The following is a 23,469-nucleotide window of genomic DNA, read 5'->3' on the forward strand; positions in this document are numbered from 1 at the left end:
TGGTCTGCTCGTGGTGTTTGTGAACAGCCTTCTTGGTCTCTGATGTGGCCTGGAACTCAGCGATCACTCTGGCCATCTCTGGACCAGACACCATCCAGCGGCGTAATACAGCAGGATTCTCTGTCAGGCCTACAGCTCCTCCGTCACCCTTAACTAATGCGTTATTCTGCTCGTGGGCTCGTGGGAAATATTCATGGAGTCCAAGTTCCTTTCACCAAATTTGATTTTTGATCTATTTATATTTCCAGAAACAATATTCAGGTAACATTCACATCCATGATCATATTGCAGAGCTCTTGTTCCAGCCATGCATTATTGCGATGGTAAACTGTTATCTGTCTCCCTCATAGACCACCGTAGATGCATTTTTAGTCAAATATGAAGTAGATAATGAAGCATGTGCATACTAGTTGATAATAATCATATTATACTCACTACATTGTGTTTTGCACCAAGCACATATGACTTTGCTGACCTTGTAGGCAGAATTTGTTATTCGTGGCAGCCATTTTGTAAAATGGCCACCATTTTGACCCTAGGGGTAATCTGGAATGTCCCTATATCCAAAATGTTTCCTAAGCGTATGCTATAACTGTGTACCAAATTTCATGCTTGTATCATCAAAGGCACAAAACTACCAGAATATTTCACATATTTGCTGGACTATAACATCCACTGAATTCGGTGTAGTTTGATAATGTGTATATATATATATATATATATATATATATATATATATATATATATATATATATATATATATATATATATATATATATATATATATATATATATATATATATATATATATACAGTAGACTACTCGTAAGTCGTCACCATCGGGACCGAGAAAAAAGTGACGACTTAAACGTGTGACGACTTGCGCGTATGCGAACATTCATGATGACTGTGGGGTGAAGGAAGATACCTTTCCAAGATGTCTTTGAATTTGCCAGCGTTCCAGTCGTGCACCACTGCCGAATCCATGCCGCATGATTCGCCGCACTTCTTGACCTTGCCGATTCCCCACCTCACTTTGAATCTGTCTATCCAGTGCATCGGCAAGGTCTCGGCATCATCATGCCCGAGGTCCACAGCGAATTTACGTGCCTTCAGCAGCAACATTTCACCGTCCAACCGAATATTTGGCTGAGCTGACATTTGCCGAAACCAGATGATGAGCGTGTCATCGACATCTTCAAAGGACACACATTTCACGCGTTTCACACTTACCACCGGCCTCGCGATCTTCTCCACTTGTCCAAATATCTTGCCCTTATTATTCAAGATGTCGTTCAATGTCTGCCGTTTGATGTCCAACTTCTCAGCTATGGCTGTTTTCTTCATCAGTGGGTTTGCCTCACAAAACTTGATAATGTCATATTTTTCTTGGTAGGTTTTAGTTGTAAGCTTCCGCTTTGTCGCCATCGTCCTGCCTGCGGTGCGATAAACGTGTGTACATATCCAAAATAGAATGGCAATCGTCGTCACGACGAGCACGGCTTATGACCCCATAATACCCAATACAGTACTCAACGTCCAGCTTCACGGCCGAGCCTGGCCACACACTGAGCCAGCGACCACCGTGGTCGCTGACTGAGCTGAACGCAGCGCAGTTATAATTCGTCTATCACTGGTGGTGTAAACCAATGGGCGAGCATCACAATTCCATGAAATCGGGCTTCTCATGAGGTAGAAGTTCCGTGTGACGAGTTAGGAGTGGTAATTTACTTGAGTTTCCATTACGCGGGAACGGACAACATCTGACGACTTGTACGAAGTGACGACTTAAAATGACGACTTACAGACTTTATTCAAAGGGATTTAACATGAGATAAATTCGGGACTTTTTGACGCTGCCGACTTAGGCGAAGTGACGAGTTACACGCTGCCGACTTACGCGTAGTCTACTGTATATGTATATGTATATGTATATATATATATATATATATATATATATATATATATATATATATATATATATATATATATATATATGTATGTACTTATAACATCCACTGAATTTGATGTAGTTTGAATATCAACCCAGCTATAAACTGCCACCCTGGTGTTTTCCAACCAGGATGATTCATGGATGTGAACCTCGGATGGACGTTAAACTTGGTGTCTCGTCTGCCGGTATTAGCTGGTGGACATCATAGAGTACGCGAGTTATAGCTGCTGGCACCCTGGCCAAATTAAAATTCCCTGCACCTTCAGCTGAGTGTGCTGCATTGGAATGGTGACCCGTCCGGGATTGGAAACTCCAGCCAATGAAACTCCTTTCGAGCAGAAGCGATACTGTAGAGAGCATGGTGCACAGGATATTTACCAGAAAGAGAAAAATGACAGTCGGCATTTAGAGGATAGAGCACAGATAAACCCCTTAGGTTGGCATCGCATGGCCGGAGGAGGGATATTTCTCTTTTGAAAAATAAATAAATAAATTGGCATCTCACGGCTGGAGGAGCAAAATTAACTTAAAAAATAAATAAATAAATTGGCATCTCTTGGCCGGGGGAGGGATATTTCTCCTTAAAAATAAATAAATAAATTGGAATCCCAAGGCCAAGGGAGGGACATTTCTCCTTAAAAAATAAATAAACTCCCTGCTGACAGCAGGTATAAAAGTAATGCCACCAGATGGCATCATCAGCTGCCAGAGACAAATTCTTCCCCTGAGGTCAACGGCTGTGTTTGTCTCCTTTATGGTGTCTGTTTGTGTGTGATTGTGTGTGACCTGCTCTTTCATGAACCTTTGACCCAGTAGAATTTTTTTTTTTTAAAGCATACTGCCAGTTGTTTTGAATGTAGCCAGTAGCTGCTGGTTGTGTAATTTTATTGAGGCACAGCACAGCTGCTGATGCAGTGCCCCTGTTAACAGTAAGCTGGTACTCATTTTGCCAACCTTGAAAGGATGACGGACTGAGTCAACCCACCTGGTGTTATTTCAATGGCCCGACAGGGGCTCCAACTCAACATCATGAAGACAGCCACCATAACCGTAAAGCCAACACCAGGCTTACTGCCACAGTTAAATTGTACGATAAACACCTTCTGCCACTGAAATGATTAAAGACCCCTTCACCGCACTCTCTTGGCAGAGAGCTGAGACTGCATTTGTGTGTTTGCCCCAAATTTGTGCAATTTTTTTTATATATACACCTGGAAGGCCAACGTCCTTGCAATTCCTAATCAAATTGATATTAAAAAAAACGATTAATCATGGCCAGTTTCATCGAGTTCAGCGAGTACTGTTCTGGTGTAAATGCTGCACACGTATTTTTCATTCATGTACATGTATTTATGACTTTGCTTATTTATGATTGCCCCCCCCAACTTTGTGTCTTCTACAGACGTTAAGGCAGGGGTGTTTCACTTGGGGAGTAGTTAATGCATGAAATGGTCTCTGTGGAAAGGTGGTGGCAGCAGAGACAGTGGATGGGCTTAAACTAGAATTGGATAGATACTAAGGAGCATTGGGGACAGAGGGGTATGTCAATATTGGCAAGATTGTGCAGACTTCATGGGCCCAATGGCCTCCCTCATGCATTCACCATTTTTAAAGTCAACATGTACATACCTGTATATATCAGTTGCCTTAGGGCCCTGTCACACCTTGACGTTTTAGCCAGCATATGGCAAGGTATCAAAATGTATGTAAAACGCTGACGTACGCTGAACTATTGATGTTCTTTTTCCAGTTTTGGACGTATTCATAACGAGTTGGACGTATGCATAACGTATTAGTAACGTACACAGAACATTTCGATAACATATAGATAACTTATATCAACGAATGCTGAGCGTGTTGTCGTCCTTCACAACCTATGCCCAAAGATAGTCTAATTTATGCATAGCGCGCGGCAGCGTATCGCCGACGATCACGTGGCGTAGGCTAGTAATAGGCTGCGGCTCGACAATTCAAATCATAACCGCACTAGACATCGAAGTGTCAAGCCGCTGTCACACCTTGACGTTTTAGCCAGCGTATGCCGATGTATGAAAAATTTGCCGAATACGCTGGCACACGTCGAATACGTTATGGGTAAGTTTTGTATACATTAAGAGCACGCTGAAGCACGCTGGCATACGTCGTAGTACGCCGAGTACGTTGACAAATATTCAGCATGTTGAAAATTTTTCGACGTATGCCCACGTATGACGCACGTTCCGCATACGCTGGCCATAAGTTGTTAGGCACGTTACGCGATCGTTGACACACGTCGACACACGTTACTTGTAAGTTACTCATAAGTCGAAACACGTCGAGGTAATGGTTAGCGTCAGTGTTCCAGACTCCCTGGTTTTTTTTTTCTTCTTCGGTATGACGGTGATGTTGACACTTCGATATCTAGTGCGGTTATGATTTAAATCGTTGAGCGGCAGCCTATTAATTATATTATAACCGCACTGGAAATAGAATTGTCAACATCACCGTCATACCGAAGAAAAAAAAAAACAAAAAAAAAACAGGGGGTCTGGAACACTGACGCTAACCATTACATCAACGTGTTTCGACTTATGAGGAACTTACAAGTTACGTGTGTCGACGTGTGTCAACGATCGCATAACGTGCCTACAACACGTTACTCATCGGTTAGAAATAAGTTTCGGGTATGCTAAACATTACCTCGACGTGTTTCGACTTATGAGTAACTTACAAGTAACGTGTGTTGACGTGTGTCAACGATCGCGTAACGTGCCTACAACTCATGGCCAGCATATGAGGAACGCGTGAGTCATACGCTGGCATACGTCAAAAAATTTCAAGCATGGAAAATTTGTCTAACAGCTCAGCGTACTACGACGTATGCCAGCGTACCACGACATATGCCAGCGTGCTCTTAATGTATACAAAAATTAAGGCGCTGTCACACCTTGACGTTTTAGCCAGCAATGGCAACGTATAAAAATGTATGTAAAACGTTGGCGTACACTGAAGTTTTGAGGTTTTTTTTTTAAGTTTTGGTCGTATTCATAACGTGCTGGTCGTATGCATAACATATTAGTAACGGGCACAGAACGTTTTGTTGTCTTATAGATAACTTATACCAACGAATGCTTAGCCTGTTGTCGGCGTTCACAACCTATGCCCAACGATAGTTTAACTTAGGCATAGCGCGCTGCACGTATCGCCGACGAACTCGTGGCGTTCTCTGTTAAAAAGCTGCTGCACGCCGATTTAAATCATAACCGCCTGAAAATTGGAAGTGTCAACATAGCAGTCACACCTTGACGATTTAGCCAGCGTATGCCAACCTGTGAAAAATGTGTCTAAAACGCTGGCACAGGTCGAATACGGTATGGGTAAGTTGTGTATACATTAGGAGCACGCTGAAAAACAATAAAGTGCACTGTCATATTCCGTGGTACGTCTAGTACGTCGTGAAATTTCAAGCATGCTGAAAATTTTACGACGTACTCGAGGTATGGCTCACAAGTTCCGCATCCGCTGGCATAAGTTCTCGGCACACTCCACGATCGTTGTCACACATCGGACACACGTTACTTGTAAGTTACTCATAAGTCGAAACACGTCGAGGTAATGTTTAGCATACCCGAAACTTAATTTTTAACCTATGAGTAACGTGCTTTGAACCTATGTATAACGTATCTCAAACACACAGTGACGTATTTGATTGACGTCTTCCGGACGACCACAGAACTTACTGAACGTGTTTCTAACTTACAGCTACCGTATAATGGTGTATTGGCAGCGTTTAGGGGAATTGGTATAGACAAATGGGCTTCACAAGAGGAACCCGTCAGTGTTCCAGACTCCATGTTGAGTAGATGTCAATGTCAGTAGTATCAGTAGTAGTAGTAGGTCCATGTCAGTAGTAGTAGTAGAGCGTGATGGGGAGGGTGTGGATGATGATGGATCCTTGTTGTGTCCACGAATAGGAGACTACTTTGCACCATTGTTCGATGTTCTTTTCGGCTAATTTTTTTTTCCCACGATGAACTATTTTTTTGTTTCAGTTTTTAAAGTATTCAAAACGACTTGGATAAATGCATAATGTACCAGTAATGAACACAGAACGCTTCGATAACTTATAGATAAGTTATACCAACGGTTGATTAGCGTGTTTTAGGCGTCCACAACCTATGCCCAACGATAGTCTAACGTATGCACAGCGTGGCAGCGTATCGTCGACGATTACGTGTTTTCTATTCATAGGCTGCAACTTCACTTTTAATAAATGCCTGTCACTCGCCTATTGTTTTTGGACGCTGGTGCTCGGCAATTGAAATAGTTTCCATTGAACGAGTTAAATCGCTTCCACAGCACTGCAGTCACGGCACCAACAGCAGCAGGCTCAGTGCCTGCCTCATGCCAGGCTCAAGCGAATCCCTGTAGAAGGTGTACTGCTTGGTTATCCTTTGACTCACTCTGGCTAGCAGCTCGTCGAACATCGCTGGGGGCATTCGCAGGAAGTTGATGAAGAATGCATGGTCCTCGTTCCGAAGTTCCACCATGAGCTGGTCATATATGCCGTAATGGCGTCGACTCCCGATCCATGGTCTGACCCAGTTCCTTCTCCTCCGTTCACGTCTTCTTCTCCCGGCTCTATTAGCACGCAACTGGTACAGTGTCAACTCGATGAGGTCATGTTGATGTTCGAGGACAGGTAGGTATTGTCGTCTCAGCCTTGCCGTATCCTCATCTCTCGGAATGACATGGACATGTACTCACCACTAAGTCTAAAAAAAAGACGGGTTCCTCCTGCGAAGGAGGACGATCCTCCTCCTCCCTTTTTATATACCAATTCCCCTAATTGCTGCCAATACGCCATAATACGGTATCTGTAAGTTCCAAACGCGTTCAGTAAGTTCTGTGGTCGTCCTGAAGACGTCAAATACGTCTACATACGTATTTGTGCATAGGACATGCTTTACAAATAATTCCCAAGCACGTTATTCATATGTTATAAATAAGTCACGGGTACCCTAAACATTACTTTGACGTGTTTCGACGTATGAGGAACTTTTAAGTAACGTGTTGTGAAGTGTGAACAACATTTGTGTAGCGTGCTTACAAAACGTTACTCATAGGTTAAAAATAAGTTTCGGGTATGCTAAACATTACCTCGACGTGTTTCGACTTATGAATAACTTACAAGTAACGTGTGTCAACGATCGCATAACGTGCCTACAACTTATGGCCAGCGTAGCGGAACGTGTGAGTCATACGCTGGCATACGTCGTAAAATTTCAAGCATGCAAAAATTTGAGGACAACCAAAAAGTACAACGTTTAAAGACAGCGTACTACGACGTATGGCAGTGTTTTTCAGCGTGCTCTTAACGTATACAAAACGTACCCATAACGTATTCGACATGTGCCAGCGTTTTAGACAAATTTTTCATAAATTGGCATACGCTGGCTAAATCGTCAAGGTGTGACAGCGGCTTTAAGATTATGCATATCAAATCTCATCGAGTCCCATCTCCTGATAACTGCTCGGTATCCATTTGAAAGAAAAGTAACAAAAATGCAGTTTGAAATCGGAAATCCCCAAAGTTTGAGGGGGTGCTTGGGGTGAACAAAGATCTAAATCGAAAATCCGGCTTGATCGTTTGTGCACAATGTATTCTAGACGATTAGTGTGAATTTTCATGACCATCCGACCATAACCCTTGGAGGAGTAGCATTTGGCGCGAAGGCACCTCCAGCTCTCGCATATTATCGATTTTTGTACTCATGGACCTTTGACCCCTGACCTAAGCGAAATCGGTCAATATGTCCTGAGGCAAAGTTGTAGTACTCATTGAGTACCATGAACCTGCAAAGTTTCATTCGTATCGATGAACTCACCTGGTCGCGAGGGGGCCTTCAATTTTCGCCAATTTTCACGCATACCCTAATTGTAGGGGGCGCTGTGGGTAAAGTATTCCATATAACACAAAAAACGGAATATATTTGATAGAGCCTGTAGACCATTCGTGCCAAATTTCATAACCCTACGTGGGATAATGGCTTTCGGAATTGATTTTGCGTGAACGGTACCGATTTTGAAGGTTTTTCAGTTGTTGCTAGGGAACCAAAGCGTCCCTAACAACCATCACAATTTCCAAAGCACTAGGTCATAAGATGTACCTACCACCCGAGTTTGGTCAAAATCCGCCCATGTTTACTACAAATTATGCTGATGACAAACGAACAAACATCCAAACAAACAGACAGAATTACTGACAATAAGGGTGACAGAAGGGTGAATATACTGATTCTGGCTGACTTTTCCCCATTTTAGTGAATGGGGGATTTTCGGCGATTCATATTTTTTTTCCCTAAAAAGTAAACCCCCTTTTTACCCCAAGGTATATTTATTTGTCTCCCCTTTTAACCTAGGGGCACTCTATTCAAATAACCAATGCAATAAGATAAAGATTTGTTCAAGTTGCAAAGTAGTAATGTGATTTGATAAAGGTGATTCCAAAGAAATATCTGAAACATGTAAGCCAAGGGACACTCTTTTTCAAATAACCAATGCATATTGTTTAGCTCGCTCATTGAACCTATAAACATTTGTTCATTCACAAATTCCTTCAATAGTTTAATTTTCTTTGCACAATAATCCCCATCTAAAATATTTAAAAATAAAACATTTGAATCTTTATATTTTTCAAGATACCCCTTTTGTGTCATGAAATGATATACTTCTCTTTATGATCTCATCTGACCACCTCCTGAGTTGCATATCATTTTTTTGCATCAACCACGCCATAAACAAGTTTTGTTTCAAATGTTTTCAGTTCGTGCCATGAAAATGAGGAAGTGTTTTTCGACACGGTCGTGCTGTGAAAATGAGGAAGTGTTTTTGGACAGTCATGCTGTGAAAAAATAGGAACTATTCTGTGAGAGACAAGGCCTCGTGTTTATATTTTAAATCAGAACACTAACAGGCTTTTAAACACAAAATTAATCAAAATCATTCAAGGGCATTTTAATTATGTTTTGAAAATGATTCATACTATTTGAGAATGTATCGTCCAATTATTTTCCAAGCCGTCTCGCCCGAAGAGTCATTTCCTGTGGCCACACCCGATGATTAGGCAATTTCCTCATTGTTGCCTTATAAGTGATTCGCCAGACAAAGTTTCTGCCAGACGGGATTTCATTTTTACAACCGAGACATGAACGATCTTTCTTCCGACGAAGAAAACAGCTCACCACAAAGTTGGTAAGCTTGTGTATGGGTTCCTCTTTGAACGATGAAGCAATTGATTATAAATTAAATCGTGATAATCCTGATAAATATATTTTTTCCTGGCAGGTCCTTGGAAGAAGAGGAGTTTACATATCATGACGAGGTGCATGAAATTAATGCTCTTATTGAAGAGGTCAATGATCTTAGAAGAGAATTGACAAACATTTTTAATGACTGGTACGAAATCTTATCACGGCCTCTGATCTCGAATGAATTAAACCAACGGTGAGACGTGTGTGTGTGTGTGTGTGTGTGTGTGTGTGTGTGTGTGTGTGTGTGTGTGTGTGTGTGTGTGTGTGTGTCTGTCTGTTTGTCTCTCTATATCTCTCCCTGTCTGTCTTTCTACCTACCTCTCTCTGTCTGTCTCTCCATCTATACCCTTGACTTGTTATTTTATTTTTTTTCAGCTCAATCACACAACATAAGCTGTTGAAGCAATCTGGTACAACACATGATTTTCTGGAGGTAAATGTTTCTGAATTATTATTTAGTTATTTGTTTATTTATTCTTTTATTAATATCACTCTCTCTCTCTCTTTGGAATGTCGCCTTATGTTGGTTGCATCATTAGTTTGGACGCGGTTATGCCAGTACACTGGAATTCATTTTATTGGCCTCGGAAGGATGACAGGCTGAGTCGACCTCCTGGTGTGTTAATTCAGTGGTCAACGAGGCTTGAACTTAGAACCAACACCAGGCTTATTAATATTACCATGTAATTATCTTTATAAAACCTAATTATTTCCACTTTTTGTTTCAAAACAGAATATGGTGTCTGAGTTTCGAAATCACAAGACATCTGAAGAAGATTGCTGGGAAAGATTATACATTCTCGCAAATGAATATTTAATATTTTCAATTTTGATTAATTATATATTTGTTTACAATCACTTGATTTTGAATTACAAAAAAAGAATCAAGACATGAAGAGGAGAGGGAGGGGGGGAGGGAGGGGGAGTAGGTGCGCTCCCCCAACGACCCATCACCCCCTCATCCCACCCCCTCCCTCGCCGTGTGTGTGCGGGGAAGGGTGGGGGTGGGATGAGGGATGTGGTGGGTCAAAGGTGGGGGTGCACAGGAGGGATGAGGGGGGTGGGGCTTGTGTGGGAGGGGCTTCAGTGAGGCTTATGTGGGTGGGGCTTGTGTGGGAGGGGTTTATGTGGGTGGGGGCTTTGGTGGGGTTTGTGTGGGCAGGGTTTATGTGGGTGGGGGCTTCGGTGGAGTATGTGTGGGCAGGGTTTATGTGGGTGGGGCTTGTGTGGGCAGGGTTTATGTGGGAGGGGTTTATGTGGATGAGGCTTATGTGGATGAGGTTTGTGTGGATAAATGGATGGGTGGAGAAATGGGTGGAGCTTGTGTGGCTGGGTGGAGAATTTTTTAATTAAATAAACATGTTGTGTGTGGGGAACTAATTAACGAATCACTAATTATGTGAATATGATGAATGTGGGTGGAGCTTGTGTGGGGTTTGTGTGTGGAGCTTGTGTGGGGTTTGTGTGTGTGGAGCTTGTGTGGGGTGGGGTTTTTGTGTGGAGCTTGTGGGGGTTTGTGTGTGGTGGGGTTTGTGTGGGGTTTGTGTGTGTGGAGCTTGTGTGGGGTGGGGTTTTTGTGTGGAGCTTGTGGGGGTTTGTGTGTGGTGGGGTTTGTGTGGGGTTTGTGTGAAGGTTTGTGTGGGGTGGGGATTGTGTGGAGCTTGTGTGGGGTTTGTGTGGGGTAGTGTTTGTGTGGAGCTTGTGTGGGGTTTGTGTGGGGTAGGGTTTGTGTGGTGCTTGTGTGGGGTGGGGTTTATGTGGGTGGGGTTTGTGTGGGTGGAGTCAAAAATTTTTAATTTATCTTCGTCTTTTGTAATTCCTGTGAATAAAATGAACCTAAAATCTCTTCCCCTTCTAAATCATATATAATATCTTATAAGTCCAATGAACCGTATCTATTACATAAACAATTTTAAAAAGTTCATTTGTCCATCGCTTTGTATAACCTTTTTCAAAATGATATTTCCACCTATATATTCTTACGATATCACCAACTTTGAACTTAGGTTTTCTGACATTAATCTCTGTTTCATATTTTAATTTTTTAAATGTTTCTGATGGTTTCATATTTGTTGACGTGTGAATCGTATTATTATACTTTACTTATCCACAATATCCTGAATAAAAGATGACCATTGTTGTGAACCGAGTTGTGTGAATTTTTTATATAGTCTCTTTTAAGGTACGATTAAAACGTTCAACAACGTTTAAACTCTCTACCCTCATCAGTCCACAATTTTTTAGGTTTTCTCTTACTTTTATTAAATATCTGTTGAAAAGCTAACATAAGAGTATTACCTGTTTTGTTTTTTAAAGGGACAACCCATGCATATCTACTCCTCAAATCAATAACGGTTAAAGCATACTTGTACCCCTTATCATTATTGAGTTCAATCAAATCAGTGGACCAGATATAATCAACTTCCTTGGAATAAACTTTCCTTCTCTGAAACTTCGTGAATATTGGTTTATGTAATTCATCAGCTAATTGCTTTTCAGTCTTAATGACATCATGAGAGCCTATAAGTTTTTTTGAATTTCCAAGTCCAAGTTTCAATTTAGCACTGATCATCTTCTTTACGATGAACTTATCAACTTTTTCTCTCAAGGTTGGATTTTGTATCAGAGACAAATTATACAACATTTCTCTATCGGCTTCATGTTTTTCTTCCAACGTTGTGGTATTCCCATAATCAATATCGTGTCTCATGCACACTTCATCAACCCTATTGATGGGTTTGCTCCATGGTTTAGGATTGTCTGCCTCATCTAATCTTTTATCCAAGTTTGTGCCTGGACCACAGAAAGAATACCCTGGTAGATGTAATTCCCCCGGTATTCCAGTAGTTGTAAATTTACTTCCTGATAAAAACTTTTGTATATCTCCTCCGAGTTTGTGTTTGGAGATAAATTGATTTTTTTTTTGAACCACACACCGAACATATACCTTTTTGTATAACCCTGTTATTTTTACTTTTAAAATATGAGATATTTTTAGTATTAGTTTTCTTTTTACATTTGAGACAATAACTCATTTATTTATGAGAAAAATTCCGACAGAGTGCAAAAACCTTTTTAGTTTCCAACATGCACATTTGAATCTCTCTCCTCCATTTATTTAAGAAAAAATAAAAAACTTTAATTACATCAATATCCTCTCCATGAAAAGAATTTTATGACTTCAACGGGTGGTGGAAGACCAAAACTATCAAAATAATATTTATCTTGACTATTAAAAATACAAACCCAATGAGAACCGTTCCCATTGTTATCTTCTAAGTTCATAATAATATTCTTTGTATGTTTAGGCACGTTTGTTAATTCATCTCTCATAAAAATAACCACATTATGACTTTTTAATTTCTGACAATATTTGACAAGTTGTACATTTGATGTTGTATTCTTTCCAAATTCTTTAAATCACTCATCAATGCTCATTTATTTATTAGAAAGATATAATCCATTTCCCCTTTTAGTTAATTTTACACCTGCTTGTGCGATAGAAGAACGCATATTTCCAACTTACAATCTCACTTTATCAGGCAGACCTTCAAGTTTTTCAGCAATTACACCACTTCCACTAATTTGTTTCTCCAACTCTTTGTTATGTCTTTCCAATTCTTTTTGAGCCTGGAGTTGAGCCTTCCTTTCGTTGGCAGTTTTCACCGCTGTTGAAATACCACCTGTCAATGCTCCAACCGCACTTAAACCAGCAAATAAAGGAATGAGAAATGGGAAAAATCCTCCACTCGTCTCTCTTATTGAATATTTTTTCAACAATGGTTTTGTCATTTTAATTTTAAGTGAGCCAGTATCATTCAAGATTTTAACCTGTTCTCTTGTGAGCAAAACATCAATTCTGACTGCTCCTTTTCTCTGAATTGTATTAAAGTTAATCGTACAAGGCTTTTGATTTTGAACACAAGATGATAGTTTATGAAAATTGATTTGATTAACATATACCCCAGTTGGTACTTTGCCACTCATTTATTAAACAAAAAATTATGTAAGACTAATCATAACACCATTATCTGTATTAATCTGCAATTCTGTTTCTTCCAAAAGCAAACAATATGCATCAACTTCTTCACTCTCTCCTCTTTCAATGTATAGGGAAGTATCCACTCGATGAGACTTTATAGTTTCCTTTTGAGCACTCAGGTCAAACGCATGTATTTTATACAAACTTTTAAATGCTGTCATATCCAAAATAGGTTCGTTATTGCCATTACTTTCGCACACCTTTTGGTAAGACTTGTATGCTTCAGCAAAATCATTTTTTCCCAATTAATTTCCAATCTATCTCGTGGGTAAAATGTTCCATCTTGAGAAACACGAAGTTGTTTCACCTTAGGATTATCACTCAATGCATTATTCTTATCAGTCGCAGTATCACCATCTGGCTTTTTAAAAATGATCCACAGATATCGTGGCTTTCCTTCCAGAACACCCAAATTCCACGTGTAAGTGGTTTGGTTGAGTTTAACGTGTTGACATCTTCGTTTGAGGAATGATACACTGAGTAGTTTCTTTGAGTTAAGTCTTCTATTCAACATCTCTTCTGTTTTAAGATTAGGAGTATATTCACTAATATACCAACTCATTTCATCAATTACAAATTTATTCTGATCACCAAAAGCACGAGCAACACCAAAAAGTAATCTATTTTCATTATCATTCCTTTGTAGTTGAAATCTAATTTTAAGACCATACAGAACTTTATCATGATCACAAAACTCAAATATACCTTTAAGAGGAACTGCCACAGTAAAACTATTACCTGCTTTTGTATCATCATTAAACATTCCTTTCCTTTGATTATATCCAGGGTCTGTGTTTGTTCCCGTTGACATATCAGGAATAAAACCTTCAACAGCCCCCTTTCCCATTCTATCACCGAATGAATCTATCTATAATTCTAGCAATGTGTGTGTGTGTGTGTGTGTGTGTGTGTGTGTGTGTGTGTGTGTGTGTGTGTGTGTGTGCGTGTGTGTGTGTGTGAGAGACTGCTGGTCCGATCTAATTGAAACTTGCCAGGTGTATTGCTGGGAACCCGAGGATGTGCCTTTTCAAGGTTTGATATTAATCGGACAAGTGCTTACCAAGTTACGGCCATTTATTTACCAAACCAATGACAAGACACGTTGTTGCGTGGGCGTGGCCGATGGGTAAGGGAAGCTCAGCTGCGTTCCCCATTACGGGATACAACGTACAGACTTCCGGAGAGTGATGACTTCGTGTATTCTAATATAATTTCTCGATTTCTGATGCGCATTCATAGATAAACACAATGCCGCAAGTTATGATCGTTTTCATCTGAGACGGTGCATAAATTTCGGAAACATCAGAGTGCTGGTATGCTCCGAACCAGGAAGTAATTTGTTTTTCTCTCCTCTTCTCTTTTTGTTTTTCCTTGCGATGACATTGCGAAAAGGCAAAATACGTTGGCGCTAATTGAATAATTGGCCATTAAAACCTAAATTGCGAATCATCGTAACTGTGAAATGCGAACTTCCGCGCCACACACGTACGGCCACGCGAGAGCGAAGAAACGGCCTGTGTGGTTGTTGTTTGTTGCTCACGGTTGGAATATTTATTTATTAATTTTTTATTTTTTTATGGGCACATACTAGTATAGTGTAAATTTCATCATTTCTGATACAGCAGAGACAATCAACCGCTTCAACTTCTTGTGTTCCAATGTACAAACGAACACTATCAAACATTTTCCAGAAGAAATCATTTTCGAGTGTTGCGTTTGTGTTATTCCCAGCCTTAGTGAATGTTAATTTACACAACAAGAAACTTTCGGATAGATTAAAATAGGTTTGTTGATTATTTATTTCAAAACTTTTTGTACCATTTGTATTCCAGTCTGTTCCAGTTATTGCATTTACCTTGAAGTAATCTTCTTTTTTAGTGGAGTTTGAGATAATAATAGTATCATCCAAATCATAGATACTATCAATTGCTTCCATACTTGTATTTATTTCGGAAAAAAGATGTTAAAACTTTTGAAACCCTGATCCAAGTATTCAAATTATTTTCTGTCGTTCTTGGGGAGACAACTGGGTTTTGCCTTTCTTAATTTCTTTTATTGCTTGTAATTTATGAGATTCCTTTTGGGCATATTTTATACTCTTTATAGCACCTGCTACATTTCCCACAGCAGAAGCAGTTGAACCAATTAGGTCTTGATGTTTAAGAATAGTTGAACCGATACCCATTAGAGTATCAATTATCCCATCTCCTCTAAATTGATGTCCGACACCCCTTTGTCTCGTAGGTTTATAGTATCCTCTACCAAGATACATACCTTCGCCCTTGTAGTATGGGGAAAGGAACATCCCATCCCCTGTAATTATTTTATATTTTCCCAACTCGTGCTTCCTCACAATAACCATCATATTTATTTATGGGAAAACTTCACGTCGGTGAATTCTGATGGATATAACTTCTCCATTAAAAGAAATCATACGATTATCTTGGTCGGTTATCCTAAAATTTACTCTGTGTATGGTTTTTCCTGACACAGGGAGATAAACCAAATTTTTGGGTTCCATATTGAATTTATAACCAATTGGGGTTGAGTATGCACTGAATGAAAATATTGTATTTGTTTTTATTCCATCATTATAAGCACCATCAATCAAATCACAGTGAATTAATACCGAATTTATTCCTGAGGATATTTGAGTGACATTATCACTCTAAAACGTCCCATTAGTTTCAATCTTTTTTGAGGAGAAACCCAATAACTCTTTAATTATCAATTGTGAAATCAACCTTGTAGTTATTTTTAAGTTTAATCGTTGAATTTGAGGTATTTTTTTGAATATCTATAACAATATTTTTGGTTTATCACCCTGTTCTTTCATAAGACGAGCAATTTCAGAAGATATTTGAGAAATCTCATATGCTCCGGGTGAAACTGTTATTGTTTTGTATCCACTTCCCGGATTACAACTAAACTTGTCATTTTTATCAGTTATATTAAATAAGGTATTATAAGTTTCCATGGACAATAAAGATGCCTCATATTCTTTTGTTGTGTCAAGTTGTAGTGGGTATGGGAATGAAGATGTGTGGTCGCTTGTTGTGAAATTGAAACTAAGGATTGTGCTTCTCATCTTATTTAATACAAGATAAAATGTCTTTATATTGATATTTATTAATTATTTTCATGTTCATCAACTGTTCTAAAATGGCTGATGCTTCATTAAAACAATTGTTATTTCCAGCCTTCTTACTGCCTAACAACAATCACAGTCTTTTAACTAATTGTGATGGATCAGTTGGAAGAAAACTTAAAGCCTGAATAATGTGTTTCTCCTTCTCATTCTTCCTACTTTTAGCAGAAAGAATAACCCTATAATCAACAGAGTTCAGCAGATCAATATATACTTTATCATCATTATTTTTCATATCCAATGGTTTTTCAATATACTTTGATTCATCCCTCACAGTTGAACCTTGTCTTCCATCTTTTGTGAGAAGAAACATTAATCTCGGAGTTAGTTTGACAGGGGGTTGAGCAGAACTCAAGAACCTTAATTCATCATTAATTATCATTACCTTTTCTTGAACAAGATGAAATATTGCTGATTGTTCTGTTGGAATGAGCCCTGCTTTGGTTTTTGAATCCGCTGAATATTCATTGTTTTGAAGAGCATTCACAATATAATCAGGGGGTCGATTCATCTCTTCCAGTTGTTGAAATATTCCTTCATCATCATATTCAAATTCTCCGAAATGCTCTAATTCTTCCTCCGTCATTTGACTGAAATCTTTTAACAGTTGGAGCTTTCTAGGAGTATATTTTATTGTGGAAACTGTGGAAACATCTATAATTTTTTCTTGGGAAGTTTTTTAAAGTGGTTTCAAAAACTTATCTTGTTTTCTTTCAAATGCTTCTTCACTCGTTAGTTTTTGTCTGCGTTTCTTCTTTATGTCTTCCTGTTGTTTTACAACTTTTGAAACCAACTCTTGATGTTCCCTAAATCTTCTTGCTCTTTCTTTCGCATCCATTTATTTATTGAAAAAATCATTTAATATCTCATCTTGTTTCACAACAATATATTTATATTTTTCAGTCGTGTGTTTCATGTAATCCCCAAATTCCTTTTTACTCCATAATGTAGAACAATTGTCTCTCCAAAAACTGTTTATATCTATTGAATTTAACTTGAATCAAATAAAAGTATTAGCATTGCTTCTGATGGAACGACGAGGAAGTTGAAAGTACGATTGACTTAGATAAATACAATTACAAGACGAATGTCTCCCTCTTGTGTAGTAGCTGTCCATTACCATTTGATTTCTCTCATTAACACAGTCATCAAAGGTAACGAGGTTCTTTTTAGATTTATCCAAATCTTGGGGAGATGGAATATCAGCCGTATTATCACTAAGAATACAAGTTATCGGTTTTGATTTCTTTTTCATCTCTGTGTATCACAAAATAGTTGAATTATATCTTCAATGTTATAATCATTTTGGTTTTTTTGAAGTTTAAATAAACCGATTATATCTTCTTTTTAAAGACCAGCATTAAAACCTTGTGAGAGTAGTTGATAATCTGGTTGAAAACTCGACTTTGTGAAAATTATCATAATCTCAAAAGTTGGGAGTCAGGAGCATCTTCAAAAGTAAGCAGGTTTTTCCACATCCGCTTGAACCAACTATGAGACATCTTAATGAATTTGGAAGATTTTTATGATTGTTAAATTTTATCTTATTTTCCCAAATGAGTAAAAAAATCATTCATTTATATATTTGGAAAAAAGGTTATTTAATGTATTGTTGGCTTTTTTAGAAATGCTATATTTTATTCTAAGTTCAGGTTTAATTTCAAGATAATCCATTATTTTGTTTATGCAATATCTTGTGTTGATATTTCCCTGAAAATCACATACATGAATAATATATAACAACAATCCTTTGAACATTTCTCGAATACATTCAGTTTCTTCCCTTGTAAGGAAAGGTGTGTTATCACCCTCATACTTTACTTTCATTTCTCAAAACAATCTTGTAAAGTAATTCATTTTTGGTGTAAATCTAAAAGAATTATTTTCCTTTTTAAATTTTTTATTATTATCAATTAGAATACAATCACAAAATATACATTGTTTATAGGCTTTTGACTCTGTGTTTAATCCCCGTCTTCCACACGCAGGAAAATTCTCAAATTTGTCATATGGAGAATCAGGGAAGTCTATCATATTTATAAAGTAAAATTTACTTAAAGTGAAATTCATCTTCGATATCATCTTCGATACTTTCAGAATCATCTATAAAACTACTTTCATAACTATCGTTTGAATGCAAACTCTCGGTATCATAATCACTCTCATAATCTTCAAAATCTTCAGTTCAATATTGACTCATATTTAATTAGTAGAAAAAAAACATTACCATCGATATCTATATACTTTTTTTCATTAACAGATTCAACTGCTACATTTTTTATATTAAAGGTAATTTTAAAATGATCCTTAACTACTACTGAACGAAATGTCATTTCACCTGATATATTAACATCCTTTATTTCATCAGGATTTACATCTTTAGGGTTGTTGAAAAAAATACAAATTTCTCCTTGCATATTACAGATGGTCTTATCTTTTCTTTCTAAAGCTTCATCCATAAGGTTTTTATTTTTTGATACTTTTTCTTGTTTCATTGCTTTTTCTAGTTTTGAATATATTACCAGAAGGAGAGGAGAAACTTTAGTTAGAGACACTTTAATTGATGTTCTTCCAGGTATACAAAAAGCCCTTCCACTGAAGGAAATTGAAGAACTCATCTTATCCACCATAATTGTTTTTATCCAATAGTTGTTATATTTATATTTGTTCAATTTTACATCCTTGACATATTTCTCAATATCTTTTACAAATGAAGAGGTTGATTGAAACTTGTCTTTTGTGTCTTGAAACATTGTATTTTTTAAGTGAAAAAGTTGCAGGATAAAGTTGTTTTAAGCACAGATTCACCTGTAAAATAAACGAAATTTTCATCAAGAAAATTTTAGTTTAAGCAAAATTTTATTAAATAAATGTGGTGAATACAACATACTGCGATGTTTGTAATCACGAATATAAACATTATAGAAAACACCTCCAAACCAACAAACACATTTAATCTATTTCATCAAATATCTCCTCTTGAGTTGGAAAGAAAACATTGTGCTATCTGCTCAAAGGATGTTTTGAAGAGGAGTTATAAGAATCACCTTCAATCACAAAAACACAAGAAAAATGAGTTTAAAGTAAAGGGAGACTATTATATTGAAAACACTGATGGGGAATTTAAAGGGCATATAAAAATAAGGATCTTTCAATTTGGAGAACCCGGTCCATCATCAATAGCTGAATCAATTGAAATAGTGAAACCTGATGTTGAAAAAGTTATTAAAAAGACATTAAAAGAAATGAAAACTTTAAAGTTTTATATGGGAGTGAAAATGAATATGAAAAGACAAGATGAAGAACAAACTCCTTATGTGAGAACAGATCTTCATTTTATAACATCATTTCAAGATTTTTTGAATAGTGGGGTTTCTGAAGAACTATCAAGACAAGAGGAGGATGTTGATAATACAGTGGTAGGAAGTGGATTTAATATTTAAAAAATCATCTTTTTAGATATTCACATTCTAAAATCAAACCCTCTTAAAGCTTCTTCTTATATTGAATTACCAAAAGAAATAAAACTAAAGAAGGCAGTTGTTAATATTAAGAACAATGATAATAAATGTTTTCTCTGGTCTGTTCTTGCTCACTTACATCCACCAAAATGTAATTTGGAAAGAGTAAAACAATATATGAAATATGAGAATACCTTGGACATTGAAGATTTTAAATTCCCAATGCCACAAACAGATATTTAATTCCAAAATTTGAGAAAAAGAACAATCTTTCTATTAATGTATATGGATTAACGGATACAAACAAAGTTCAAATATTAAAAATTTCAAACAACTATAAAAATGAAGAAGCACACATTGATCTTTTAAATTTTAGTGTTGGAAAGAATTCACATTACACATACATCAATCATTTATTAAGATTAATTTCTTATCAGGTATTCAGAACAGCAAACAAAATATATCCTTGTAAGCGATGTCTTAATTCATTTCATACAAAAGAACGATTAGAACAACATTCAAAATATTGTAGTAATCAAATCAGCTGTAATTACAATGCCTAAACCTGGTGAAAAGATTTATTTTGAAGATTATAATAAATCTATCATGCACCCATTTGTGATATACGCCAATTTTGAATGTATCCTAAAAAAGATAAATACTGCTTCTTCTTATCCAAAATAATCACATACAAATAAATATCAAAAACATATTCCTTTTAGTTTCTGTTATTATATCAAATCATCTGTTGAAGAAAAGTATAATAAACTTGAACATTATAGTGGAATTCACAAGAGTTTGTAAAAGGATTAGAAAAGGATTGTATAAGACTTACTAAATTAATGAAAGAAACAAATGAACCGATGAAATTAACCGAAGAATAAAAATTAGAATTTAGAAAGAACAATATCTGTCATATTTGTGAGGAGGAAATTGAGGAGTCTAAAGTTAGGGATCATTGTCATCTGACTGGAAAATATAGAGGTCTCGCTCATTCGTGTTGTAATCTTAATTATAAATTTCCTTCTTTTATTCCAGTCTTTCTTCACAACAGCACCGACTATGATACACATCTATTTATAAATGAACATTCAAAAACACCAGGGAATATTTCTGCCATAACAAACACAAGTCAAAAGTATATTTCATTTACAAAAATGATATTCACAAAACCTTTAACTCGTATTAGGTTTCTCGATTCTTGCAAGTTTATGGGAACACCACTCGCCGACCGAGCATCAAATCTCAACTCCATGGGCTCTTTTCCAAATCTTAATTCATTCTTTCCAAAAGAGGAAATTCTCACTCAAGAGGAAATTCAGATGAAAGAGAGAATTCAAAGTAAAGAGGAAATTCTTTTTAATGAGGAAATTAATGAAGAAATTCTAACTGAAGATGAAATTCCAATTATAAAGAAAATTCAAACAATGAATGAAATTCTAACTAAAGAGGAAATTCTGATTAAAGATGAAATTCTGATTCAAGAGGGAATTCTAACAAGAGAGGAAATTCAAACAAGGAATAAAATTCAAAGTAAAGAGAAAATTCTTACAAGTAAGGGAATTTATCCTTATGATTATATGGATTCATTTATGAGATTTAAAGAAACACAACTCCCTTCAAAATAAAGTTTCTATAATAACCTTTATGAAAAGGAGATAAGTGATAAGGAATATAAACACGCACAAAAAATTTGGAAAATTTTTAAGATAAAGAACCTTGGAGAATATCATGATTTGTATATAAAAACAGATGTTTTATTGTTAGCTGATGTGTTTGAAGCTTTTAGATCACTCTGTCAGAATAAAAATTGTGATGGATTAGATCCTGCCCACTATTTCACAAGCTACTGGTTTAGCTTGGAGTGCAATGTTGAAAATGACAAAACAAGATATAGATTTAATCAGTGATGTAGATATGCTTTTGATGATTGAGAAGTCGAAGAGAGGTGGAATATCACAAGTATGTTCAAAAAGATATGCTAAAGCAAATAATAAATATCTTCCAAATTATGATAGTGAAAAAGAGTAATTATTTGATGTATTTTGATGCTAATAATTTGTATGGATGGGCAATGTCTCAATCTCTACCTTATGGTAAATTAGAGTGGGTGGAAGAAAAGGATTATGAAAAGGCTTTGATGAATATTGTTATTTCTTCTCAAGAGATATTGAATGAGGAAGAAGAAGGTTATTATTTTGAAGTTGATTTGAGGAACCCGAGTGATCTTCATAATAAGCATAAAGACCTTCCTTTTGCATGTGAGAAAGAAACCCCAAAGAAAGAATGGTTAAGTGAATATCATAAAAGTTTTAATATTAAAGGCAAATCAACAAAAAGTTATGAACAACATTCTATGATAAAGAGGGATATGTTTTGCATCAGCGAAGCTTGAAACAGTTTTTGAGAGAAGGATTGAGAGTAGCTAAAATTCATAGAGTTTTAAAATTTAAACAAAGTCCTTGGATGAAAAAGTATATTAAATTCAATACAGATATGAGAACAAATACAAAAGTAAATTTTGAAGGGGAATTCTATAAATTGATGAATAATGCTGTCTTTGGAAAGACAATGGAGAATGTTAGAAACAGGCAAAACATTAGATTTGCAACATCTTGGAAAGAAGCTTCGAGATTGATAAATAAACCAAGTTTTAAGAGAGAAGAGGTTTTTCAGAGAACTTTTCTGCTATTCATATGGAAAAGGAAAGTATTGTAATGGATAAACCAATTTATATTGGAACAGCAGTTCTTGATTTATCAAAGATATTGATGTATGATTATTTGTATAATGGCTGAAAGAAAGAGTATGGTGAAAATGTTTCATTCTTGTATATGGACACTGATTGTTTTATCCTAGATATAAAAACTGATGATGTTTATAAAAATATGAAGAAAAATATTGGAGTATATGATACAAGCAATTTTAGTAAGAAGAGTGAGTTATTTTAAAAAAATAATGAAAAGGTTATTGGTAAGTTTAAGGATGAGTTGGGTGGAAAAGTAATGAGTGAGTTTATTGGATTGAGAGCAAAGGCATATGCTTTATAAGTATGGTGATAAGATTGATAAAAGGTTAAAGGGAATAAAGAAATATGTAATAAAGAAATCAATAACTTTTAGAAATTATTATAATTGCTTGATGAATAAGAAAGAAGAATATAGGAAAATGAATAAAATAAGAAGTTATAAACATAAGATATATAGTAAAGAAGTAAATAAAGACATTAGGAGCCTTTGATAAGAGATTTATTTTAGATAATGGAATAGATTGTGTTCCATATGGATATTGTATGATAGAGTGAATATTTAATCATCGAGTATATAGAATACAATATGGGTTAGGGTTTTTAAGGGCTGCCGCCGTCTTTTTCACAATATATAAATGGTCGAACCAAGTATTAATCAAACTAAAGAGTGGAGAAAATCTCAGTCTTGGTATATAAATGAAAAACATAATGAATGTGAAAAATTTCAAATAACTAAAACAAAAGTAAATATAACAAATAAGCAAATCAATTTAAAAACTAGTAAGTTAGAGGATGTAAAGAAAATAATAAATATTCTTGAATG

This window comes from Eptatretus burgeri, chromosome 8 (assembly GCF_056783735.1).
Source record: "Eptatretus burgeri isolate ZD-2024b chromosome 8, Ebu_testis_v1, whole genome shotgun sequence".
NCBI classification, from domain to species: Eukaryota; Metazoa; Chordata; class Myxini; order Myxiniformes; family Myxinidae; genus Eptatretus; species Eptatretus burgeri.